General features: G+C 41.6%; 1 long non-coding RNA gene across 2 annotated transcripts; it reads right to left on the bottom strand.

Moving 5' to 3' along the window:
- Positions 1-27,774, bottom strand: LOC143439047 (uncharacterized). Of its 2 annotated transcripts, XR_013107498.1 has the most exons (6): positions 27,464-27,774; positions 19,212-19,334; positions 13,957-14,031; positions 3,613-3,694; positions 2,843-2,940; positions 1-54 (listed from the first exon to the last, which is right to left on the bottom strand). It is a non-coding gene; the product is annotated as an uncharacterized LOC143439047 (long non-coding RNA). The 2 variants fall into 2 exon arrangements; XR_013107497.1 differs by lacking the exon at positions 3,613-3,694.
- Positions 27,775-27,997: the final 223 nt, after the last annotated feature.

Below are 27,997 nucleotides of genomic sequence, written 5' to 3'. Positions count from 1 at the left end.
TATAATTTAAGAGTTTATTAAGTGTCCACCATGTGCCCAGGGCTGCAGTAGGTCCTGTGGGGTAAAAAAAAATGAGTGTGGGACATATTTAGACAGTTTCCAAGAGTCAGAAGTTTGTGTGCTCCAAGCAAAAAAAAAAAAAAAGAAAGAAAGAAAGAAAAAAAGAGCGGTTATATTTTAAAAACCCCCTCTGAATGCACATTACTTCTTTCTATTAACATAAAGTTTTGTTTTGTTTTGTTTTGTTTTACTATTTTTGTCCAGGACAATACATACTACATACATTTATTTATTTTTGCTTCACCAGTCTGTGGGAAAGTCTCCCTTTTGATGGTTAAAGGTCATATATTGGTTTGAATTCTGGTTAGTTGCCTCTACACCAGTGGTTCTCAACCTTCCTAATGATGTGACCCTTTAATAGTTTCTGTTGTTATGACCCACCAACCATAAAATTATCTTTTGTTTCGACTTCCTAACTGTAATTTTGCTGCTGTTATGAATCATACTATAAACACCTGTGTTTTTCAATGAGGGAACTCCTGTAAAAGGGTCATTCAACCACCAAAAGGGGATGCTACCCCCAGGCTGGGAACTGCTGCTCTAGACAAATGAACAAGACACTCTTAAATTCTGCACAAGCACAATTGTTTGTTTCAAAGTTCTGCTCTGTATGACATGAAAGCATACGGCAAGAGTTAGATTTTGAAAAATTCCCTAGTTTCTGAGTGGGCTCCTTACTTAATAGTTTTGTACATGTAAGGGTCACCGATACTACTTCTAGTTAAATCCCAGTGATGTGCTTTTACACTTTGGTATATATTTACTTCTTTATTTTTCTATTTTATATTACTATCTGTGTGTGTGTGTGTGTGTGTGTGTGTGTGTGTGTGTGTGTGAGTGTGTGTGTGTGTTCATGAGTCATTTACCTCTCTTTTGAAGCAGGGCCTCTTGCTGGAAACGAGGGCTTGCTTATTATCCTGGGATGGCTAATAATAATAACAATAATAATAATAATAATAATAATAATAATAATAATAATAGTGAGCCCTAGGAAAATGGCTTGGCTCACCCTCCCCAGCATTTCAGTTACAAATGCACACCACCATGTTCAGATTTTTTTTACATGGGTGAGAGGGATCGAACTCGGGTCGTCATAATGTTATAAGGCAGACATTTTATCAACTGAGCTCTCCCCCGCCCATCCTTAATATTAAGGTACCAAAGAATTACCTTTCTCAGACTGCTTTGTTTTCATTGGATGTTTTCTAAGAGAAATGTATCCTAATTGGTGGTCACTTCCAAAATAAAATACTACGTCTTGGGTGTAAAATGAAACTTTTAAAGAAATATAAGTGATCCACATACTGTGTTTTTCATCCTCACACAACCTGACAGCGATGGATGCATATGCTTATACTTTGAACCAGATGTACACCAATGCACCAGCATGACAGAGAACACAAAATTCTCATTCACGGGACTTGACAGTCACATGACTTATTTGGGGGCAGCTCTTCTCTAATAACCTAAACTATGGACTGGACCTTATATGATCAGAATTGATCATAGTCTTTAGTCCATGAACTGTGAAGGGGCCTTCATGTCTAATGTGTCTGCCATGTCTACACCAAGACGAAAATACGCAGCATGGAGTCAGGGTGACCGACACTCTTAGACTTTCCCAAGACTGAATTAGTTCCTAGAACATACCTCACACCATGGGAATGTCCTAGGCAAATAGGAACAAATCTTACTAGAGCAGTGGTTCTCAACCTTCCTACTGCTGTGATCCTTTAATACAGTTCCTCCTGTTATGGTGACCCCAAATCATTCATTTGGTTACATTACTACTTCATAACTGTGATCTTGCTACTGTTACGAATCAAAGTGTAAATATCTGTTTTCTGATGGTCCTAGGTGACCATTGAGAAAGGGTTGTTTGACCCTAAAGGAGTCACAACCCACAGATTGAAAACTTCTGCACTAGGGAACTACCATTTCCATTTGTAGGAGCCACCTCATCCTAATGCATACATCTTAGCACCCAGAAGAGCCTAGCGCGACACACTTACTGGGTAAGCAAAAGTTGTGATGATTAGAGTTAGGGAATTACCCTGATTATGTTAATTGAACTGGGGGGACACACCCACCTTGGGTGGTACCATTCCCTGACAAGGATCTTAGCTGTATAAGTGGAGAACAAGCACTGAACAGCTGCATGGGCACCTTGCTCTCTGATTCTCCACTATGGATACATTGTGAATGGCTGCTTCAAACTCCTGCTGCCCTGACTTCCCCACCATGATACACTGTGACGTGAACTGTGAGCCCAACAAATTCAAACTCACTTAAATTGCTTTTGTCAGAGACTATGACCGAAGCAGTGGGAAAAGAAACTGAGGCACTGGGCAAGACACTTTGTTCTTCCGTGCCTCTGTTTCCCCCACATAGAAATCAGAGACATAATCCTCAGTTCTATACGTTCCAGAAACTCACCAGTTATCTATTTCTCCACACTGTGTTCACCCTGATCTTTAAGAAATCCATGCCAGCTTTTCCCCCTATTCTGTGTGGTATCATTCCAAAAAAAGTTGCCTGGAAGTACCAGGGGCATCAGTGAGCAGGTCTCTGTCAGCATTATATTATTCAGGATTGAAAACATCACTGCTTTGTGCTTTAAAGAACAGAATGACTAAGAAGTTGCCATTAATATGGTTCCCAAAACACTAGCAATTACTTCTGAAAAATCACTAAGCAGCCCCAATCTTGACTACAAACAAATTTAAATGAACCTCAAGATAAAAATGACCAGTTGGGCAACAAAGGAGAAGCTAACACTTACTGAGGGCTACACGCAGGCAGCATGCTGTCCTTGGTACTTTAGCACAAGTAAATGTCACCAGACAACTTCCCCAAGGTAGCAACTACTGCTCCTGTTTCCTGAATGAGAAAAAAAAAAAAATGTGGTCCAGAGAGGTTAAGTCATTCAATGGGTGGGTGGGGTCACAAAGTTCATAAGGGTTGAGGATGCAGATTTAAATCCATACAATTTGATTCTAAAACTGGTGCTTTAAATGATCCACCGTACCACCTTTAAGAAATGATAGGTAAACAGCATCCTTTTCTAACTATGGCCCAATACCTAAGCATGTAGGATACACTAGGTCAGACATAAGACTAACCATACCACATGTGCCTGTGAAGCCCAGCACATTATCCATCTACCTATTTAGGTCAAAAGGCACAAGGCTTTCTGGGCATATGTATTAAAGCATCTGAAGGAAAGATTTTGTCTGTTGATTCATTCAGGAGTGAGGTAAATGGCCCTGCCAAGCTGATTTTTTTTTTTTTTTAGTACTTCCGATTCTCTCTCTGAAAACAAGTGAAAGTAAATCGTCTTGGATATCTGCAAGAAATGACTGCATGAAATAATGGGACTGCACCATGCAAACTGTAAAGTACTTTAAAACAATTATACCATATGCTAAGCAGTTTCCAAAATAGCTATGCCTTCAGATGTCCTTGCAAAGCAAATGAGACCCAGCTGCTAGAACGTTCTGCCAAGGAGGAAACTCAGCTCTTGTTGAAGGGGAAGGGCACATGTAAGATTACCCCAAAGATGTGATGTACACGAAGCACGGTCGTCTCTCTCTTCAAAATTTTTGGTGGTGTCTTAAAGACCAAACAGGCAGTTCTTTTGCATGAATTTGGGAAAAAAAAAATACTCTTGAGTAATGCTTGCATAATAGAAATATGAATTATTCTCACCTATGGAGATGTGAGGTAGCCAAGTTTACCTAGACTTTTCAGTATCATTCAAAAATAAGACTGTTAGTAATAAATAAATAAATAAATAAATAAATAAATAAATAAATAAATAAAAGAAGACTTCTAAAAAGGATTTGTGTGTTTGTATGCCTGCATGTGTGCATGCGTGCGTGTCTCTCTCTCTCTCTCTCTCTCTCTCTCTCTCTCTCTCTCTCTCTCTCTCTCTCTCTCTCTCTCTGTATATGTGTGTGTGTGTACGTATGTACGTATGTGTATAGAGACCAAAGGACAATCTTGGGTGTCATCCTCAGGAATGCTACCCACCTTTTATACAATAGGGTCCCTCACTGGCACGGAGCTCAGCAATAAGGCTCAGGTATCTATTGAGAGAGTCTCAGGGCTCCTTCTGACTCTGGCTCCCCCCACAGTCCCCTCCCCCCCAACCAACAGTCCTAGTATTACTAGCTCAGGCCAACTTGTCAGGCATTTTTACAGGTAAACTAGGGATTGAACAGGCCCTAGAGTGTCTGCAAAGAAGGCAGGCACTTCCTCAAATAAGCTTTTTCTTATCCTCAAAGGGACTGCTGGCGGTGGTGGTTTTGGTTTTCTGTTGGTTTGGGGGTTTATTTTCCCTTGTTTCTTTTTAAGAATGAGAGTGAAGAAAATGAAGTGTCTCTGGAATGTGGCTAGGCTTTGGAAGTGACTCAACGCTTGACAAAGAGTGACAATTACACATACGTGTTGAAAGAATTGCTAATGAAACTGAGTATTTATTTCCCCTAACCTCAGAACAAGACTGAGCTATCACGGAAAACAAACACTAAGCAAGTGTGGCGCTCTGAGTTCGCCTGGCCAATGGGAAATGCTACTACTCGGAGGTATGGCTTTGTTGGAGTGGGTGTGGTCTTGTTGGAGGAAGTGTGTCACCGTGGGGGTGGGCTTTGCGGGGGACAGAAGGGTGAGTCTCTTCTGGTTGCCTTAGGATCAAGAGAGAACTCTTAGCTCTTTCTCCAGCACTGTATCTGCCTGCGTGCTGCCATGATTCCTGTTTTGATCATAATGGACGGAACCTCTGAAACTGTAAGCCAGCCCCAATTAAATGTTTGCCTTTACAGAGTTGCCTTGGTCATGGTGTTTCTTCATAGCAATGGCAACCCTAACTAAGACAAAGTGTCCGAGGAACTGACGGATGGAAGCTACCGAGAGTGGGAGAAAGGTGAACATGAACGCCGGGCTCTTCTGATGACCTCAGATGATGGCCTGAAGACCAAAGAAAGCAGTTTGGATCTCAACCCTCCTCACTTTTTTCTCATTCCCTCTCTCTGAGGATTTCAGACCTCCTACAACAAGCTAAAATGAACTGGTGAGTTGGCCAGTGGGCAATGAGAAATTTCGGAACAGATCAATCCTCATATCCAGTCACTTGCATGTGTTTTATAAGCAGAGCTTGCGATGTAGAGGAAGAAAGACCTTTGTCCCATCTGGACCCATGAGCATTCACTGAAGTGACCTGTTTCTGGGTGTAAGGGATGGACGTTGTCCATCATGGATGAGAAGCAGATTTTGAAGTCTTAGGAGGATAAAGAAGATCCTAAGTAGATATCTTTTATCTTCAGCTAATCTTAGTGATTAAGCTCTGTGCTAAAACCACCTTCAGTTTCTCCTGCTGTCCCCTGGCCTCTGTGGGATGAGTCAGTTTGCTTAGTTTCCTGTTGATGACAAAAGAAAAGGAAATCCCTCACATAAGTGGACGTAGTTGTTTCATACCTAGTTCCCAATAGAAATCCAGGCAGTTGTCTTTCTTATTCCCCACTGAAAATGTTCTGTCCTACCCCAGAGCCAAGTCATAGAAAGAATGAGCCCCTTTGATGCTTGCCGTAGAGTCGTCACATTAGGTGGCCAGCTTCAGACTGATTGCAAGATTTACTTTTTTTTCACGTCCTAAAAAAATTAGACCTGAAAGGGGTAAAAGGCAAGAGACTCATCATTTCCACACTGAGTTTTCAGAGTGCTTGCATTGGTGTTTGTTTTGTTTTTTGCTCTGTTTTTGTTTTTGATGTGTGTGTGTGCACGCACTACAATAAAATCAGGTGTGAATGACATTTGTAAGATGTTCTATCTGCTGTTTTATTCTTCATTCATAAATGAGAGTCTTCAATGTTCAAAAACTGATTATCATTAATGAATGAGCTGAGACAGCCTTCAAATTCTCCAAAAAAGCTACCAGAACCCACAGCAATTGGTTATTCCGTTGAAGAAAAGCATGCTTGCAGATCTAATTGATAGTCTCTTGTTCTAAATAGTAAACAACAACATTCAACAGTTACTTTATGCTTCCTGTCCCTCTTCATTTTGGCATTCTTATAGGAAGGGGGTGGGGGGGGAAACGCTCTGTTTCATCAGCCAGCAGAATACTAATATGATGTTGAGACAGGTTCTGAAGAAAACATGGTTTGGTTTTCCGGAACACGGAGGGTATCCCACATGATTTTCCTTTGCCCCCAACCTTTATCAATACCAGAGTTCTCGGCACACATGTTCAGAAGTAGAGACTCAGTGCCATCACCAACAATGAAGTCGTCACTGCCTCCAACAAGCTGACTTTCCCAGATCTGACCAAACCAGTAACAGGTATTTGAGTTGGGTGTGGATTGAGATGAGTAAGTCAATAACTTAGCAGAGCAAAACAGAAGCCTGGAGCTTAAGAATCAAATCCCATAGTGACCTTGGTCAGAGATTTTTGCTCTTTGTATGGACAGCTTAGTAGATAGGGTGAGTCTTTTAATTTACTTAACAATTTGCAGGGAGCTTTCCCATCGAAGTGCTTAATCGCGTCTCCTCAGCTTGATTTCTTCAACCATACAACTGGGTTAATACAACTTCTGGCACAGGCCTATCACAAGAACCGAATTAGATGTGCACTTAAGATGCTTACCCCTGTGCCTGACAAATAAAAGGGAACCGTGTGTTTGCACCCACGTGGCTCTTAAAGAGTTCTGTGGCTTAGTCTTGGTTCTCAACAAAATAACGCTGGCTGTAGTAACCTTGTATGCCCACCTCTTGAAAACAAAAGGAAAAAAAAAAAAAACTAATAAAAAGCAGTTCCCCACTTTTGATTAGTTTTGCTGGGCATTTCCTAAAGAATTCTGTTATCACTCATCATTTCATTTAAATGTTATTTAAAGCTTATCTAAGGTTACTATAGGCCATGTACTATAATATAAGGATTTTACACGCAATAATCCCATTGACACTGCAATCTAGTGACTTCAATACTGGGATGAGTCCTCAACATTTTTCTTTAAATATCAACATGAAAACTCTGAACCGCCATGGACAACAAATGCCAGCCTTCAAGAGATCTCTATTTAGTAGTCACGGAGATGAACAGAGCATTGAAGACTCTCTGTTGGCCACAGAAATGTGTCCCAGTGAAGAAGAGGCCCTAGATTTAAAAAAAAAAAAAAAAAAAAAAAAATGGACTCCCTTTTGAAAAATCCCAGTCCACCAGTCCACTTAGAAAAATTCCTTACAAGGAACATTTATAACATACCTTTTCTGTTGTGCTTGGCTTCATTTTATTTTTTGAGCAAATATTTGTACTTATACTTGGACCATATTTCCTTTTGAACAGTTCTTGAGATTTTAAGAGATAATGTTCCCTACTTTGTGGGGAAACTAAAGGAACCAAAGGAAATTGTATACAGGGTTTCAACCTTACATTGACTCTCCTACTAGCCGTATTCCTTTCACTAACTAAGGAAAATAGCTGTCTCTTAACTGAAGCCAGATCTTCTGTGTGGACACTAGATACCATCCCTGTTTGCAAACCCAGCAAAATTGCTTAAGGAATTCTTCCTGTCTGTCCGAAAACATTAATCCATCTTTGTCTACGAGAGCACTTGTATCTCCACACGCACTGCGGTTTCTTTTCAGAGCACTCAAACAAAAGAAACACTGGGCTTGACCTAGTTTTTTGGTCTACCTGTTTCCGTGTCATTTCTTCAGCTCCCCAAGAACTGGCTTTCTTGATATTCCCAAGGCTTATAGCGTTCTTTCAGAAGCCACTTAAGCCAGGTCTTCCCCATCACCACTGGGCCCAATTATGTTCTCCTTGAGATCACTAACAATGTCCAGTTGTGGAACCCCACTAGAGATTTTCATTCTTCCTCACACTGGAAATATCAAAGGTGTTTGATCCTATTACTCACGGCCCTCTACTTGAGACAGTTCCTCTCTTTTTTATGTATATATTTATTTTTCTGTCTATGGGTGTTGGTGGGGGGCAGCGTGTGTGTGTGTGTGTGTGTGTGTGTGTGTGTGTGTGTGTGTGTGTGTCTGCGCGCGCACGCACGTGGTGCATGCATGAATGGGGGCACACGCCTCCATGTGTGTACCAGTGTGAGCATGTGGAGGCAAGAGAAGGACATTAGATGTCCTATTTCATCATTCTCTACCTTATCCCCCTTGGAGTAGGGTCTCTCATTGAACTGGAAGCTTCTAATCTTGTCTAGGCCAGCTGGCCAGTGAGTTTCCAAGATCTGCTTGTCTCCACTTCACAATGCTAGTACTGCAGACACACGAAGCCATGCCCAGCTTGCTTGCCTTTGTTTTACATGGGTGCTAAGGAGCCTCATGTTTTACATGGGTGCCTAGGTCTTCATGCTTTCTTAGCAAGGGTTTTACCCACTGAGCTATCTTATTAGCCCAAAGATTCTTTCTCTATTGATTAACAGGACACTGAACCTCTGCAAGTAGTTTCTTTCTTTCTTTGTCTTTCCTTTCTCCTTCCTTCTTTTCTTCCTTCCACCCACCTTGTTTTCTTGACTTCTTAATACCGAGGAAACAAGACTTGTCCTCTCAGTTTTAGCTACACCCACTCCCTTACAAATCTCATTCTGCCTCATGGTTTTAGTAACAATGTAAAAGCCACCATAACTCCATTTTCATTTATTTTATTACCTTTTATTTATTTATTATTTGTGTGTGTGTGTGTGTGTGTGTGTGTGTGTGTGTGTGTGTGTGTATGTATGTGTATGAGTATGTAAGGTCTGAGAACAGCATGCATGAATCAGTTCATTCCTTGCACCCTGGGAACCACATTCTGGTTGTCCAGTCGGGAAGCCAGACTATCGAGCCATTTCACTATCTCTGAATCTACCCTTTGAATGCAGAAATCCTCAACATAGTTTCACACATACATAATTTACAACCAGCTTAAGAGTTGCAGCCATCTTTCTAATAGTTGTGTCAAATTCAGTGTGTCCAAAGCCAGAATCCCAATTTCTCTATAGCCATCTTAATCAATAGTATTTTCATATCTTTAGGTGATGACATCACAGCTTAGTTTCTTCTCCTTTTTTAAATTGTTTTTTTTTTTTTTTAATCTTATCCTCTACACTCAACCTACCAAGAAGTCCTGTGAAATTCTACTTTCACAGTGTGTGAGAATCAGGCAACATCTCACCACCTCTAATGGCCAACCGAAGACCAGAGTTACTTAATCTTCTGATTTAGCTAATTATATAGTCTCCTGACTTCTATCCTTATCCTACTAAGCCTAATACCATCGTGATATTTTAGTAGCTCCTTCTGGACATTTGAATGACTTTGACTGAATTATTAAAACCAAAGTCTTTATTAGTGATTTATAAAGCTACTAGTTTGACTTTGCTGGCCTCTTTAGGGTATTGCAATGTACCAAGTGCATCCCTGCCTTTGGGCCTTGGTCTGATCTTTTCCTCTGTGACCCTCTCTGCCCCAGACATAAAGTTTTGGTCTCACCTTCATCAGGCCTTTGCGCAAAAGGTACCCCTGTGGAAACTTGCAACCAGACATACAACTCTCCTGCTGCCTTCACAGCCTCAGACCTCACTTCTCACCTTGCCAAAAAAAAACCAAAACAACAACAACAAAAAAAAACCCACCATCTGTTTGCTGGTTAATTGTTCTTTTCAGTGCACTATCCTAGGAAGACAAAGTCTCAACTGAAGGCTTGTCCAGATTAGCTTCTCTTAGAGCCCTGTCTAAAGGGATTGTCTTGGATATTGATTAACATGAGAAGGCTCTGCCTAATGTGGGTGATACCACCCACGAACAGGCTATCCTGAGTTGTTTGAAAAAGCTGGTTAAGCATGAACCAGAGGAAGTGAGGAAACATCTTTCCTCCATCTTTGCTTCAGTCCTGACTAAAGTTCCTGCCCTGACTTCTCTCAAGGATAGACTGTTACCTGGAAATAGAAACCAAATAAGTCCTCTCTTCCTCTAGTTGGTTTGGTCCGGAATATTTTATTACAGTAGCAGAAAGCCAAACTAGAACAATCGATCCACTACCAAAGCTAGAGTACATTGACACGTGTGTTTTATTTGTGTTTATTGTCTGTCTCTCTTTGCTAGAATGCAGGTTCAACAAGAGCAAGGGTTGGTGCATGCCTGGATCATATCTTGCCCTTTTGAGTCGGATTCTTATTTCACATAGGCATATACTGCTAAATCAAGCACTGGGTATTGAGCTGAAATCAATCAATAAAAATGGTTTCCAGAAAAAAAAAAAAAAAAAAAACCCTAATGTAATAGCATATGCCTATGTGAAATAAGAGTCTGACCCAAAAGGGCTTGATAGAGAATTATAGTCTACTGTCCACTTAGATCAGAATGTAGGATACTTGAATATGTGCCCGTTTGTTGAGAAAGGAATGATAGCCTAGATAAGGCACTGGTGCAAACACCACAGGCAGAGCACAGAGGCAGATGTCCTTCTGTTGCTTTAAGGATTCAGATGACAGATTTCTCAGTTAATCTAAGGGTGTTTTAGCTAGATGTGGTGGCTTACTCCTGTCATCTCGGCACTTGCAATGCTGAGGCAGGAGGATTGGCCTTGAGGATGAGGTCGTCTCAGACTATACAGTGAGTTCCATACCAGTTTGAGCTTCAGAATGAGACCCTGTCTCAGGAAATGAGATTGTAAAAGACAAACAAATAAACAAAGAATGAATTTGGAGCGGAACCACATTCGTGACTTCTACAAAAGTCAGGAAGGAGCTGGAAGCCTGACTTAGAGCAAAGCAAAGTCACCTCAGAGACAAGTCTCAGTTTATGAGACATTTTTCCTTTCTCCTCATTGGCAATCAGAAGTATGTATGCTGTATGTATATATTTGTTTAGGTGGACGTGAACATATATGTGTGCAGTTGTGAATGCACATGTGTGCATATCCGTGTAGAAGATGGGGTTCAATGTCTTCTGTGAACCTAGGTGTCACTGGTTCTGCTAAGTTGATGGCCACTGACCTCTAGGAAGCCACTTTTCTCACCCCTCTTTGGTGCAGGGATTTCCCTCTTCTCAAATGGGTGCTGAGAATCTGAACTCAAGTCTTCATGCTTCTGTGGTAAGTAGCCCTTACCATTAGCATCTTATGGGAAACCAGGGAGCACTATGCTCCTGTTTTAGCAGCACTTGACAGTTCTTTTATTGAAATATTATTATTATTATTATTATTATTATTATTATTATTATTATTATTATTTTATTATTATTTTGTGGGTGTGGGTGTGTTTGCGTGTCCATGCACATGCACATGTGTGCCACAGTCATGTTGGGGCATGTGTCATGGGTATGCATTAGAAATCAGAAGACAACTTTCAGAAGTTGGTTCTTTCGAGTACTGTGGGTTCCAGGGAGCATCAAACTCAGGTTGTCAGGCTTACACAAGAGGCAGTTTTGTCCACTGAGCCATCTCACCAGCCCCTGGTCTAATAGCTATTTCTTAGTGTCCACCCCACCTTGTAAGTAATCAGAGACTTTGGGAATAGCATTCAAATACCTATACTAAGTCTTCCATGTGTGATTCTGATGTCTCATCCAGTTTGTGAATTGGCAATGAACGGCCCCTTTGCAAATGTGTGATAACTCTCTGTGTCAGACCACGTTAAGGTGCAGACTTTCTTTCACAGACAAGTGCAGGAACTTAGTCACTCAGCACCCAATAATGAGTCAATGAACTTCTCTCATGTACTAACATTTGTGAAATACTCAGTCTGGGTGTTCCACCTCAGATTAATAAGAGCGGTAGACAGCTCACATATGCCAGAAGCCCCAACTTAACTGATTTCACAACACTGCTGAGTTGCTTGGCTCCAGGACCTTCCTGTTGAGATTTATGAATCTGAAATTTAAGAAGCCATTTCCTAACATGTTGACCATGACATTGCACCAGTAAACATGAGCACACTGGTATGTGAAGTAGGGGGTAACCCTAGAAACTGAGGGCTGTAAAAATTTGTCAAAAAAAAAAAACCACTTAGTAAAAATTCTGACCTACAAGTGAGTCACCAAGAGCCTCATGGCTTTGGTTATTCACAGGAACACCACCATTTGGATAGTTACTAATATAAGGAACAGAGATTTACCTGACCTAAAAAGAATATTCTTAAGGCCTTGCTTCCAGGACTCACAGATTCCCCTTAGTTCTGTAAAGGAAGCCCAGGGACTCATCTTACAAATGACAAAGATCAATCAACCTATCCAAGACTCCATTGTTGTAGACAACATCCCAAGTCTATCTCACAGTCCTTGGATTGTTTTTTATAGATGTCAGTTCCATATAATAATATGAATTAAGTATCTGCTCATGGCCAGCTCCTGAATTTAGGGGTGGAGATTTATAATCTTCTATTATGACCCTTTCCTTGAAATGAGATCAATGATTAAGACTCTGTCTCCTTGCTAAGTAATATCTATCTTGGCTGACCTTGAACTCCAAAGAAGCAATGAAAGGAAAGGTAACCATTATTGATCCTACAACTAGAAACTGTAAGAGAAGCCAAGATTTACCACAAGTTGTATGACATCCTCACTTTGGTCATTTGATCAAGGACATCTTGGTGATAAAGAGTTTAGAAGTATAGGGACTGTGTTGGTTATAGAGTGTTTGCTTAGTGTGTGTGAAGCCCTGGGTTCAATCCCAGTGCTCTGCTGTTAAAAAAAAATGAATAAATAAATAGATAAAATTTTTATCTCATGTCACATTCATATTTTATATTCAAATACATAATGTGAAAAGGCCAAGTTTGTAGAAAGGTGATTGAAATGTGAATTCAGAGTCACCAGAAAATGAAAGTAAACTTTGGACAAATTGTATTTTGTACACACACACACACACACACACACACACACACACACACACAGAGAGAGATTTCCAACAGAAAAACATGCTAGCAGTGGTACCTACATGTCTTCTTCATTATTTGAGTATGAGGTTGAGTCTGGATGTCTGGTTTTTCAAATACTAATAGGTCTGCTTAGTAAATATTCAGGTTATGTCAATCAAATCATGTAACTGAAACCTGAGGAGAAAGTAAGCCTCCACTCAGATATATACTGGTTTTATCAAAAAAAGGTAAGATTCTGGTGAGGATGGGAGGTGGGTAAATACATGACCACCCAGATAGGGTTTCTGAGGAAACAAAGACTCACCAAAGATTACTAAAAGCTACACAGATAAGAGCTGCATTCATTCATTCAACTAACATCTTAAACGCTTGTAATGTACCATGAATGACACCAAGTCCTGAACATACCGCAGTGAAGATGGCAAGATATTTAGTGTTTTTTATTCTATTATTAGACTAACTAGGAAACACTTTCAGGATAGCCACCCCCAATACCCTGCAATCTGGACAAACTGGGCGTAAGAGAACTCCTTTAATTAGTTGGAAATTTTTATTAGGAAAAAAGAAAAAATAGGTCTTGATCATTTTTAAAAAGTTTTCAGTGTCGCTGTTAAGATAAACTTAGGTCAGCCCATGCGATAGCAATGAATAAAAAAAAAATGGATGCTAGCATAAAATCATAGCTAAAAAGAAATAAATGAAGACTGATGGAGAGATTTCAGGTGGTTTAGTTTTTCCTGGAATATTAATGCTTGCTATTGGAAAAAATGGTCATTTTGAACATGACTGACTAATTCTCCATCTTAATGACTAAAAGCAGGGCTGTAGGAGACACATTTCCACTGAGCTCCCTTTTAGGGCTCTGAGTGGCAAATTGGTGGATTATAAGACCTTTTCTTCTCTCTCCCTTATCTGGCTGGAGTGTCAACTCCAGATTTGGAAACTCCTAGACATTGCTGGGAAGTGGATCATAGGCGGTGACTCACTCCTAAAAGGACAAGTGTGCAAATTGCCTTACCAGAGAAAAGTCTTCTGCCAATCGCTCCCTTTCTTCCTAGGACAAGATTTCACTTCTTTCTCTCTGATTCATATCCTGAGGAAATCAACATGATACAAAATGTCTGCTGTGTTCAATTAAGACAACGAGTCTCCAACCCCACACTTAGAGCACATAAGCTTTTGAAAATCCAGAGACTTTGTTACCTTCCCAAGAAGACTTTCCTCCAAAAGGCATTGGTGTCATGTAAGAGAAGTGAATACCAATCATTGACGCGCTGCTCCACATAAAAATCCCTTTAGCCAACAGACCTGCACCTGGACCAGCCTCACTAAAGCTCTAAAGCTCAGAATCAGCAGAAAGAGGAGCAACAGTTAATCTAGGCTCACTGGCATCAAGTGTGCTGGCTGCCCTTCTAAAGTAATAGTTTACATTAATCAAGGGTTTATTAGCATTCGGGTTCTACTTTAAATTTTCCAAGTAACTTAAGTTCCCTAAGTAACTCCATAAGATAAGTCCCTTTATAGGCCCTAAGCACAGTTGAGGAGGATGAGCTGAAAGCGGTGAACAACTTTTTTTTAAGATGATGTATTAAGTAAGACGCACACTGCAATGCAAACCTCCAGCGATTAGATACCAGAATACGAACTTTCTGATTTTTCATTTAATCCTTGAAAAGGTCAGAACACTGCCATCTTTGTCACGCATACAAAGAACACCTGGAGAAAGTAAGTGACATGATCAAGGGTATAAAGATTATTGACATGTTTGATCTGAGATTTTAACTCAGTAGAGCCAGGGTCCCAGGGTTGCCTCTCAGGAGCTACAGTAGATTATGAGTTGAATATGTTCTGGAGAGATTCTAGAAAAGGGAGGAGGGCAATAGAGAGAAAATAAAGTTGCCTAAGGAAAGTTCTTGTGGAGGAGGTCAGAGGACAGGCTGGCGACTAGACTTGACTGTCTCCTGGCACTGCCCTAACTCTACTCCGAAGAAAAGGAAAGAAAAGATAGCCTTAGCACATGGTAGGAAGACTCTATTACAATATGGGGCATGCAGAACAGTAGACACCTAGAGGAGAGCAAAGAAGTTTTCTGAGATTACAGTAAAAGCTACTAGTGAAGATTCCGTCCCTTGTCCAGTAGATTTCCAAAAGGTTTCATCAAAGACAAGCTAGAAAAGTTATAAATTAAACCCACACTTCCTCTTTATTAGGAAATGCGAAAGGGCAGAAGAGAGGGAGGGGCCGTCTTCATTTCAACATTTTCTAGGGATTTTCCATGCAATTCAGCCAGTAGAATAAGAAAGTAGGATTTTTTTTTTTTTTTTTTTAAGATTATTTTTGGGAACAGAGCTTTCCTGGATAAATGAACTCAAATTTTGACAGTCTGCATCTAAACCATGTGCTACTTTTGTTTAACCCAAAGCGTGGGGCTCAGTCTGAGGTAACAATATTCATTTGCCTTGACATCTATAAGAGCAGTATTTTTAATAGCCTGTGATATTTGAGGGGATATATATGGGCCCTCACTGGACACCACCACCAAAAGAGGTATCCTGGCACTGGTCTTTTTGTCTGATAGCCTGCAGTATCTAGTAGACTCTACCGTATTACGCTCCTAAATGGACACAATACCAAACTGACTCCTAATGGCTTATAGTTACAGTCACCAATTACTACATCCCCACAACTGGTCAACATCCAGACATTAAGAGACTATAGAATGCTCAGCTCTAAGTGAGAAGTCTATATTGCATGTTCTCCTCCCAAGGCTTGGGGATGGTTGTGGAAGAGAGCACAGGGAGGTTTTTAGAGCATCAGTGAAGACAAGAAGATGGGTTCGGGCCACAGTGAAGAGTTGCAAATGTTAATTCACAGCAGTTGTGACAAAATGAACAGGACCTGCACAGGGTCAATACATGTAAAATCCCAGCACGAGGAGGGGGAATGAACGTGAAGTCCCACCCTCAGTTAAGGTGATGTTGGTAATTGATAGAAACCGAGAGGAGGAGAGTAAGTATTCTTTTAAGGGTATGGCCCCTGTGAGTCGATCACATGCCAACAGAAGGCCTCATGTTGGTTCTGTTTAGTCAACAAAATGATGGACTGGGTATTAGGTCTATCTTGTACCTTACTGATACAAGTTGGTATAGTTATCCTCTAATTGTATTCTGAGAGAAAAGTTTTTTTTTTAATTTTATCAGGAAGAGTGATATGTAGGAGGAGTTAAGGTGGGAGGAGTAAGGAGAGGAAGAAGAAGAGTAAGGAGAGGAGGAGCTAGGAGACAAGAGAGGGGGGAGGGGGGAACATGGAGGCAGATGTTCGCATGTCTCCTCCAGTCAAAGGTTATTGGTATATCTAGATTGGGTATTGGGTTACACTTCTGATTGTAAGGGTATCTTGTTATTGAGCATTACCAAACTTAAAAAGTTACTAATAAAAATAAATAAATAAATAATAAATAAATAAATAAATAAGTGTTGTATTTAAAAAAAAAAAAAAAAAAAAAAAAAAAGGCCTCATGTCCAGTGAGCAGGGTTGGATCTCAGAGTCAGGGAAAAGGATTAATACATTAAAAAAAAAATCTCAGATAACAAAATAAAAATGAGAATAGAATAACAGATTTTCCTACTAGCTAGCAGTTAAGAGGATTTCAAACTGTCCTCCAGTACTCTGAAATAAAAATTCTAAAGTAATTCGTGAATGAATTAACATGATTCCCTAATAGCTGGAGGGAGTGAAATCTGCAACAGTTTCATCTTGCGCCCTTAGCCGAGCCCTGGTGTGTCTCGTCCACTACAGCGACAATCTCAGCCTTCTCAAGCTTGTCTGATCATAAGATGCCTTCCGATTTCTGTGGCGCTCACAGCAAAATCTCACTGACCTCGATGCCAGGAAAGTAAGCATGCTCTCTGCCTTCATAAGGCCTAGAGAGACGTTTCTCAGTAGCATCAGAGCTAGAAGGATGGGCCAAAAGATAGATGATGAGGACTATGCCTTTGACTGGGAAATCTCAGCCTCCACTTAGAATTCTCTGGAGCAACCAGAAATAAGTCAGAACTTATTAACATGCCATGGCACGTTTCTTTCAGTGCCACCTTCAAGTCGGTAAAGAACCATGGAGTCTTTCTCCCCTATAATGCTGGTGTAATGCTGGTGTCAGATGTAATGAGAGACAAGGCAGGCACTCATCTCATAAGGACTCTGCAGAACTAAAGAAGCACTCGGAGGGAATGGTTATCTGTACCATGTTCCTGAATGCATATGTCCGTTACACTCAATGAGTTCCATCCACAGTTCTTGACACACACTGAAAAGAGCCCCTATTCCTTTAGCAGGACATTATGCATTCACTGGATGGTGCTACCTGGTTTCTCTCACACCTGATCTAAGACTCACCTAATGTAGTGGAATCATACGTCTCTCTCTCTCTGTAAGACCACCAGGAGGAACGACTTTAAAATGCCACAATATCATTTATCGTGGGCTACAGAAGAGGCAACAGATGCCCAAGGGAATGTCTTATGGGGAGAAGAAGTCTGTGGGTGAAACTTCTATCTTCGCAGGAAGAGCACCTTAAACCCAACGACCAAACCATTTGAATAATTCCTAATACATCACATGGGCAGCAGAGTCAGGCTCTCCTGTTCTCAGAGGTAAATTATGTAAAAACACACACAGTTAGCTCATTACTACGTTATGCATTTTGCAATGACATTAACCAAGATTTTAGCCAGTAAGTAAATTAACATAAATACTGCATCTCTTTTCATCTTCCCTGTAACTGCGAGAGACGCACTGTAGTGTCTTCCGATCATGTTGTAGAGATTACGGAGGGCAAGATTGTGACCAGTGTAATACCTGGCAGAGTAAAATCAAAACCCAGACTCAGGCCTCAGGTTTAGCTCGTCATGAAGCAAGTCAAAGCCCATTTTCCTTGAGAGAGATTTCCAAAGTCAGTCATGATGTCATGATTCACCTAACCATGTTCTAGCTTTCTAACTCCTGGTACATTATGCAATAAAATCAGTGCCTTATTGAAAGCTCTTATTAAAAATTAATTTATGGATTTCTATCTGGTTTTTTTTTTTTTTTTTTTTTTTTTTTTTTTTTTTTTTTTTTTTTTTTTTTTTTTTGTATTTGAACATAGAGCTCTGGTCTTGTGTATCCTACAACTTTCTCATATGCTGCTCTTACCCAAGTGAATGTCCCTTCTCCAGGCCTCGCGTGCATTCAGCACTCAGCCCAGGCCAAGGGAGGCTCCCTTCTACCCTGGAAACTCTCCAGCCTTTAACACCACTGATCGGTAAGGAAGACTGCTCAGCTGCCATGTTCCTATAGCACCCACTGCTCATTCTGCTGCATGTCTTCTAGGTGTCCTTTGTCATCCATTTCCTAATTGACCTCAGTCAGCTTGAGAAAAGATTGTTTCTCCTGCAACTCCAGAAGCTAGCCAACGAGAAAGGCATGCATACATAGTCCAGTAAAGGGACATGAAACCAAACAAGACAGCCAGAAGTCTTATGGAAGAGTGCAGCATGTGAAGAGAGCATGATGAGGTGTACTTCCCACACATCAGTGGGGTTGGGGTACTTTGGAAGCCAAGATAAGAAGAGGCCACACTATCCCTACAGTGAAGCCTCTGAAAGCAAAATTGAACAAAGTCTTGAAAGAAGATTGGAAAGTCAGCAGATAATGTTCATAGAGCTGAGAGGAGTATGTGGGCAGGAAAGAGGGAAGACAGGCTCCAGCAGAGCTGTATTGTGTACCGTACAGTCCACAGGCTCTCCCTAGACGAACCAACCCTCTCTCCACCATGTCTGCTGAGTCTAATAGCACGGCCAGTCATATTCTCTGCTTTTGTTTGGGATAGCAGTCTTCCCAGAGGCTTTGAAAAATTATCTAGCCACCACAAGAAAGTACACCTGAGGGCAGAATTGGTAGAGGGGTGAGGGGACACTGGATTGGGTCAAAGATCTATCAAGGAGGGGTGGGAGGAAGGGTCAGTCTTCGGTTCAGGTAATTTCTGGAGCTTGGTGTAACCCATACCTTCCTGGAGTCTGGATTTTTGTTTAAGCAGACTTATTCTTACAAACACAAGATTCTAGCCAACAACAGCACGACACTAAAAATAATATCTCATACTATTTATACGTAGAAAGGAGCCAAAAAGACCGCTTGAGGTTACATCCCTCAAATGGATCCTTCCCCATTGTACTGGTTAGTTTTGTGTCAACTTGAAACAAGCTAGAGTCATTTGGAAAGAAGGACACTCACTGAGAAAATCCCCTCATGAGATGATTGGCCACTGGAGGTGTCCTTTTTTGATTGATGATTGATGTCAAAATGCCCGGCTCACCGGATGGCTTGCTGGATGGTTCCACCACCGGGCTGCTGGTCCTGAGTGTTATAGGAAAACATGCTGAGAAAGCCATGGGGAGCAAGGGAATTAGCAGTGTTCCTCTATGGTCTCTACTTTCACTCTTGCCTATAGATTGTGCCTTGAGTCCCTGCCTTGACAGACAGTTCCTTCAGTGACAGACTTCAAGCTGTAAGATGAAATAGATCATTCATCTCCAATTTGTTGTTGGCCATGGTGTCTATCACAGCAATAGAAACCCTAACCAAAACACTCATCCACTGGCTCAGTCATTTCATTTAAATATGGAGACACAGGCTTGCATGTCTATGTCATCGCCTTCCATCCTACTCCCAACAGTTTATCTAAATCCAAACTCTTCCCCCAATCAATTGTTCTAGCCCCAAGACTGCTTTACTTTAACCAGCTTTCTGTCAGCTAGTTAATCTTAAGGTGATAATAATGTGGTTTGTATTTGTTGGAAAATATCAAAATAGACAAAAAATAAATAAAGTAAAATAAAAATCATGGCATGACCACAAAGTAATGACTTCACTGTTTTTTTTTTTTTTTAAATTTACTCAACAACTCAGTCCCAGAATGCACCTGCTTCTGGAGTAAGCTATGTAGAGACAAACGAAGCATTCTTCCTGGCCTTAAGCAAATTACCAAGTGGAGTGAGAAATAGCACCATTTCCCAGCATGCTTGTACCTCAAGTTAGCCATCTGGGAGGATGTGAACTTATTATTTTTTGTAATTTCTGGTAAGTCTTTTTTAAAGCCGGTCATGATGCAAATGAAAACATCCGCTCACAATTTTACAGCTACATTTAAATTTATGTTTAATAAATAAAAATGGTCTATTAGCTGGGCCGATTGAAAATGACACTTCAGCTATTTTTTTGAAAATGTAAAATATACTCCAAAAACAATATTTCTTTCTCTTACCAAGTATCTGAGAGGACTATGCTACAGATTCTGAGTCCTACCACTGAGAAGAGGTATAGGGCTGCTTTGTCCAAGGTTAGTCAGCATCACTACCCCAGAGGTATAGTATCCAGAATAGATATGTTTTAAAGCCTTTGTTAAAATACTGAGCTCTGGAATGTTTATTAACTTCCAGGCAGGCATATATCTGCCCGGAGGCAGGTACCAGGATCACTTTAGGTCACATGGAGCCTCTCCCAGCTTTGTGATTCTACTGTTGTTCAAACTGGATTTCTCCAAGTCTGTGAAGAGCTGAAGAACTATTCCTGTCCTGGTTCTCTCCCTATGTAGGTCAAATCCCATCCCAGTGAGGACCCTGCCAATAACCACCTCGTGACCCGGTTATTTTAGATATCTTGATGAAATGAGAATCAAACCCGACCTCCAAGGCAGATTTGCCTGTTACAGAACCTGACCTGAATACTATTTAAGCAAAGTATGTCCCTGTCATAGTTTTCCCTTTTCCATCTTCAAGACACTTGTGAGTACAGAGCAGTCACAGAAAAATTATCAATGAGAACACCAAGTCCTGATCACTGATGGAAACGGCCGAGTCATGTTTGGGAACTCACAGCTACGCGTCTTCAAATAAGAATGATTTCTGTCTCAGCCAGGCTGACAGGATATGCCTGTACTCATAGCAATCAGGAGGCAAGGATAGAGAATCACATGTTCCAGAATAGCATGGTACACGTAATAAGGTCTTATCTCGAACACGCAAAAACACATAAAGAAAACCAAGGGCTAGAGATGTGATATAAAGCTTAACTAGCGTGCATATATCTAGATTTTGACACCCAGTACCACAAATACAAAAATATGCTCGTGTGCACGTGCACACACACACACACACACACTTATACACGTGTGTGCACATGATACCCCTCTCACACCATCATCCACTCAAGTTATAGAAAGGCAGGGAAATTGGCCCAAAATATGTCCGCCTTATTAATAAGCTTTGTTGGCCAGTAAGCTGGCTCAGCAGGTAAGGCTTGATGGTGTGTGTTCAATCCCTAGATCTCACATGGTGGACAGTGAAGACCAATTCCTCAAGTTGTCTTCTGACCTTCACAGGCATGCCATGGTATTTGCACAGACCCCCTATAAATACGTAGTGTCAAGGAGTTAAAGGAGGCCCTCTTATCATCTTGGGTATCCTATAGCTGAGGCTTCTTCCTCCATTCCCTCCCAAGAGGTTGGTTCCTTGACTTTGACACACATTCTTCTTTTTTGGAATGAGGGGCTAGCTCTTGTTCTCTGAAATGTCACTTTCTGAGAATGGAAACTCCCTGAGGCGAGGCTGTTTCGTTGATTCTTAACGATATTTACTGAATCCTGTGGAGAGAATACCTTGTGTACTGTACGGATGCATCACCTGTTAATTAAAAAGCCTATGGCCTACAGCTTGGGCAGAAAAGAGAAGGTGGGGCATCTGGAAGGAGAAAGAATTCTGAGATTTGCAGGGATGTGACGAGACAAACCCATAGTACCTGAGCACCTGTAACTAGCCATGTGGCAAAATATAGGCTAGAATAAATGGGATATTTTAAGTTATATCTAGTCAGAGAAGAGCCTTGTTATATGACCAGGGTATTTGTAAGCATATTTTGGGTCAGTCTTATTTCTGGGAACATGGGGCTAAGAGGAAAAACCAGGGTTACTGTTAACAGAGTCCTCTGGTTAGAATGGACCTTCTACCAAAGTATGAAGCTTCGTGCCTAGAACCACGCCCAGGTCATAGAAACCACGTGATTTCGACTTTCGACTTGCTAAACTGTCAAATAAAGAATGGTATTTGTTAAGACTGTCTCATACCTCTTCTATAACGGCTATAAATTTTTCCCTCTGGCCCGTTAGTATAGCTTAGAATTCTCCAGAATACTTGTGGGACACTCTCTTTGCTGTTAGCATTATATTCACTTTACCAACTAAACTTAGAAATGTTTTATGGCAGGAACTATGTTTCGCAATGTCGCATCCTCGGTGTTAAAATAGTAAGAATTCAATAAATGCCTCCTGCCTGACCGTTGAGAGAATGGGGAGAAATGTTTCTCTTGTAATTACAAATGTTACAGATTTATGACTGAGCGTCACATCTCAGACTCTGCCTGGACTTCCAAGCCTTCCATAGACCAAACTGAAGAAGCCATGAGTCACTCTGCTTGGAGGGGAGGGGCGTGTGTTTGTGCAGGATATGTTTCCCAACCTCATGAGTCATGTGGATAATCACCCAAACTGCATCCTGTCTGGGGAAGTAACCAAAACCCCTATTTCTGGCCCAATGGCTTTTTGGTTTATGAGTAAGTGCCACTGGCATGCCATTAAATAAATGCCCTCAGAAAGCCCTCCGCTAGTGCCATACCTACAACAGTCAGGCTTGCGACAGATCAGTCACGCCTTGAGAACGCGAGGCCAAGACCCATCTTTCTCAGCTTGTCTCTCTCTCTGGCGCACTGCCGCCAAGTTCCAAAGGAATATTGTGATGCTCTTTTCCAAACGGTAGATCAAGTCAGCCTCCTGCACACAGTCAACGGGCCCCAGCATCTATAGACAAAGACTTAATTTTGTGTGTGCACGCACATGCATGTGTAAGCCTGTGCATTTGTGTAGAGGCTAGAGGCCAACACTGGGTGCCTTCCTGGGTTGTCCACTACTCATTTTTTTTTATTTTGACAGGGTCTTTCATTCAAGCTGGAGCTCACCGAGTCAGGTAGACTGGCTAGCCAATGAGCCTCAGGGATTCTCCTGCCTCCACCCTCGCAGGACAGGGGCTACAGACATGCACTGCTGCTCTCAGAATTATTTTACAGGGATGCTGAGGGCTGATCTCAGTTCCTCACACTTTCAGAGCAAGGAGTTTATCATCAGAGCTGTCTCCCTAGTGTAACATCTCACTTCCTTTTAATTCTCAAAAAAAAAAAATTATGTGTATAAATGTTTGCCTGTATGTATGTGTCCCCTGTGCAGGCCTGGTACCCAAAGAGACCGGAAGAGGGCATTGGATCCTCTGGAATCGGAGTTATCGATGGTTATGGACCGCTATGTGGGTGCTGGAAACTGAACTTGGGTTCTCCGCAATAGCAGAAAGTGCTCCTGACCACTGAGTCTTCTCCCCAGCTCCAAGATGTAACTTCTTTTAAACCTATTGTCCAAGTTCCTCTAGAATCTGGGCCCAAGCTACTTCACATACTTGCTTCTCCTCCAATACCACACGCTTCCATTTAATACCTCCCTCCCACAGATGAGTCCTCTGAACGGACACAGAGCCTCCCCTTCACTCTGTGACTTTGTTCCCGCCGTCCTTCTGACATCGCCATCTCCTTCAGTGTATGGATGTCTGAAATCTACCCTTCCTCAGCTCTCACCCAGTAGTGCTTCCTCTTCTCCTTGGAAGACACTGAAGGCTGTGTTCCCAACTGAGGTTCCAATGTATGTTATAGACACATGCACAGCATTGACTTTCTAATAAATCATTGCTTGGAGAAGCGAAAGTCTTAGTCAGTGCCATAATCTTACAGCTAGGTAAACGGAACAGTCAATATAAATCTGGTAGAAGGGAAAACCGAATTTATCATCCTCAGGGAAGGCTCAATGTAGATGTTTCTTGTTCTCAACCTTCTCTTTTTACTCTTTACCTCCTTTCGTGGAGACGTAAGATTAAGGAAAGCTCTGGACTCTGAACACAGCCATTGTCTTGTTTTATCGGCCCAGGCTTCCTTCCTCCTGAGATCTGCCTCCTGGTGGCCTACTTTGCTAGCAGATGTCGTAAGCTTAGGGGCGGGGGAGATATAATTTTGATATTAACTTGAATTAAGAAAAAAAAAGAAATGTAATTAAAAGTGGATCCTCTGTTTCAAAAGGCAAACTTTTTATAAGCTAGCTTATTCTGCAACAAACACTTGCCTGTTACTTTCTGTTTCAGGGTATCTGTGCCACTGCGCCCATCTCTGGGCAGATAGAGAAACGAGCACTGATGTAATAAAGCCTCACTTTGTTTGACTACAAAGCACGATGCTTTCTTTCCATTCTGCTTACTCGCACGGCCCTGGTCCTGAGAATGGGGACAGAGAAGATAAGCCAAGGTTCATCCAAGCCAAGGGCAAATAAGATCAGAACAGAGCGTCAAGAATTTCACCGTCTAGCGTCTTTGGCAATTGGCAGCATCTAGGGAAAGACTAGGAGATACTCCTTCTCTGTCTCTTTAGTGGCTGCCAGCCGCTACCTATGCCACTAAATGACTGCACCACCACAGGTAGATTTCCTTTTTCTTCCTCAGCTAAGAAAGCTTCATAACCATCGATGCTACAGTAGAATGTGCAAACTTAGTAAATTCACATGTACTGCCCACACAGGAGTTGTGGCTATTCAAAAATACCTATTTTTTCCCCCTCATTCTTCTACCTTGTGGTCTGTAAGTATCTCTAAAGGCCTGGTAATGAGTATATTCAGCTTTGCAGGGCTACATTGTCTTCACAGAGCTCTTTCTGGTAGAAAATGTTGTTATGGATAATATGTACACAGACTGAAATTTATTTCAGTAAAACTGTGGTTGACCAGACTTGGCCTGTGGACCAAACATGCAACTTTCTGCCATACGTGTTTAGTAAGAACAAAACAGTAAAGGTAGAGAGAAATATGTAAACTTGTTTTCTGGAGTGAGGAATAATACTGGTGAATTCTGTGAGACCTCCGGATGTCTCCTTAAGGTAGCATCTGAAATTAGAAGGTTTCAACCATGTCCAGTATCCTCATTACCATCAGGAGACACGTGAGACCATCTGAATTTTCTATATCTTTGACTGAACCACAATCTTCTCTGAGAAAGACGGTCCTAATATTGTTAAAGAAAATATCAATCACACTTGTGGTAAAAGGTCACTACATTTTTTTTAAACAAATTGGTCCTTTGAGCAAGATGAATTCTAATGGATTGGTTTATTAACCTAAAGGTTGAACCAGACTGCGAGTAACTAAATGATTTGTTCATAATTAGTATTATTTATAATTATTTTACTTGGGAAAAAATATCACCTTAAATGTCAGGATGTTTTTTAATTGCCTCAGATGAGATTCAAAATAATTGACTTCGCAAATGTGTTTTTTAAAAAAACTCATTTAAAAGTATCTGAAATTGCTGACAGTTTGTCTAGTAGAGGCAACCTATCAATATTCACTACTATGGACAGAGCAGAAATTGATTCATGATTTTTTTTTTTTAAGCTATGTGAATTGTGGTCACTTCTGGACTCTAGAACAGCCAAAATTCTGATGAAGAAATTCATATCCTTACCTTCCACTAAATATGCACTTTGAGTTGCTATGTGAATATTTATGCATACTTTTCATCAAGCGCAGAAGGAATATACGTTTGGAAGGAGAAGGAATGTGTATGTATGCACACTTAGACATATATGGTTGTATATGCATGCACATGTGGGTGCATGTGCATACATATGTGCATGTATGTGTGCTTGGTGATTTTAGAAAACACGGCCCTCTATGTATTGTGCCTTTGGATAAGATATTAGTTTTCTGCAGGTGAGTAGGTGGGTGCCTTAAAGTAAGCATCCTTCTAAATATTCACTCCACCATTTGATCAGTGGAGGTGAAAAGCCATGGAAGAAAACTCTCTTCTGTTAGCAGCAGGGACAAAAGTTTACAGTAATTTGGAGATGTGGGGCAATCACTAGGGGGAACACATGGGCATCATGACGATAGTTCGGCCCTTTTTAAGTCAAAAACCGTTGGATTCTGCAGGTCAACGGTGGTCTTCAAATATATGTTTAGATACATGGAGGAAGAGTTCTGACAGAGGAAGGAGAGACATCAAACACTTCACAAATGGTCTACACTGCCTTCCCCATCTGTCATGCTGCTGCTCACAGCTGAAGGGAAGCAGAAAGAATATGGCTGCAGGTGTGAAAGCCAGCTAACATTCTCATAGACAATGTCTACCAGCCTGGTCCAAGGCACAGACCCAACTTTATGTCTGTAACATTTTGGTGAAGAAAAAAAAAAAAATCACAAGTGACCTGGAAAGAACGTTCTAGAAAAGGGGGAGATAGTGACGGGATTGTTATTATCACAGCCTGTCATTTGCTTCTTTCAAATAGTCCGACCATATGCCCAAGACATGACATTGACTTCTATGTCCAGGACATAGGCATCCCCACTCCCCCAGGCACCGTGGAGACACCATCAATCACTTATCTGCATGAGAAACCGAGTTGAGGCTGGGAAAAAAAAAAAACATTTGATGCTGTCAAAAAAAAAGAGTGAATATGAAGTGTCATTTATCAAAGAGATTAGTTCTAAAAGTCTGGGGAAGCACATGTATGAATTGCCCACAAGTCGGAGAATCGAGTCTGGGTGTAGACTCACATGCATACCTCTCTCTCCCAGACTTAGCAAACTCCCCGCTGAGAGTAGCAAGGCTCTATTAACTGATTAATTATTATTAATGCCAACTTTTATTTAGCTAGCAATTATAATCTATTAAGAGCATTCCTTCGCATCCTCGTATTCAATCCTCGGAACAATCCTGTAAGGCTTGTCAGTAATATATTATTAACTCCCTTTTTAGACAAAGGAAAAGGAAACTCCAGGGTTTCCTTGCTTAAACTAAGTTCTAGTCCAGAACACAGAATTTCTGACTGCCAGTCCACTCCCTAGAGGGGCTGAGGACGGCCCAAAGGAAGAAAAGGAAAGTGGGAAGCATTGGTTCAGAAGCGAAAGAACGGAGAAAAGCCTGTAGACCAGAATTCCTTCCAGTTTAGGTCAAAGCAGGAGTAGGTGTGGCTCGGTGACACACAACTGAGATGATTAGATCGATTGAGTGCGTGCAACATCTGCTCAGGCTGAACTTCCTTACGCAACCCGGACATTCGATGTCAATCTCCCCGCAACTTGATTCTTGCCAAGTTTCTTAAGCAGCCTAGTTGGAACCAACTTCAGAATCTAGTTAGATTCTATTCTCAAGCTCTGCCTCTCTCATCCCGCAACCTTGTTTCTTTCTTTTGTCCTCTTTCCCCGCAAGCTCACCCCTTGCCCTCCTCCCTTCCTTAACCTCTGCTGACCACTCTCATTTTGGTCTATCCATTTTCCCAGGTCGGGGGGGGGGGGGGGGTTCCTGTGCCTCTTTACCCATGAGCCCCCTGGTCATCCTCCCTCTGGCTCTCACCTGTACTCAGCAGCCACAGGCACCCCTGGTTGTCCTTCTGATGTTTTCTTTTCTGTCCGTCTGAGGATTCCAGACTCTCTCCAGGGCCTACATGCTGGAGCTGTGCAGTCTTTGGGCTCTTTTGTTATTTCGCTTCCTTGATTCACAGCGCTAGTAAATAACAACACACACTAAAAGATGGTCTCGGCTATATCTCTCCGCCTGCAGCCTCCAGCAGTGTTATCTCAGACCCCAACATTGCAACAAAGAAATCTCACAGTTGGGTTAGTGAAAACCAGTACAGGACAGGAGCAGAAAACTTCAGCGCTTCCCAAATTGCTCAGTTCCAGCTGCCCTCCAGGGGCTCCCCCTAGTGGGAGATGCTGAGCACGACAGGCCAGCACTCGGTTTGGGATGGCGCCCTGGGGCGGGAGGACGGGAGTGCGGCAAAAGGCACAGAGCGCACTGCCTCCGGTGAGCAACGGCCTCTGTGTGATTTGCAGGGCTGAGGTCCTCTGAAATTAATCAGGGAAACCCTTTGGAGATCCATCGTTC

The sequence above is a fragment of the Arvicanthis niloticus genome, chromosome 26 (assembly GCF_011762505.2).
Source record: "Arvicanthis niloticus isolate mArvNil1 chromosome 26, mArvNil1.pat.X, whole genome shotgun sequence".
NCBI classification, from domain to species: Eukaryota; Metazoa; Chordata; class Mammalia; order Rodentia; family Muridae; genus Arvicanthis; species Arvicanthis niloticus.
This window is presented reverse-complemented; position numbering and strand designations above follow the sequence as displayed.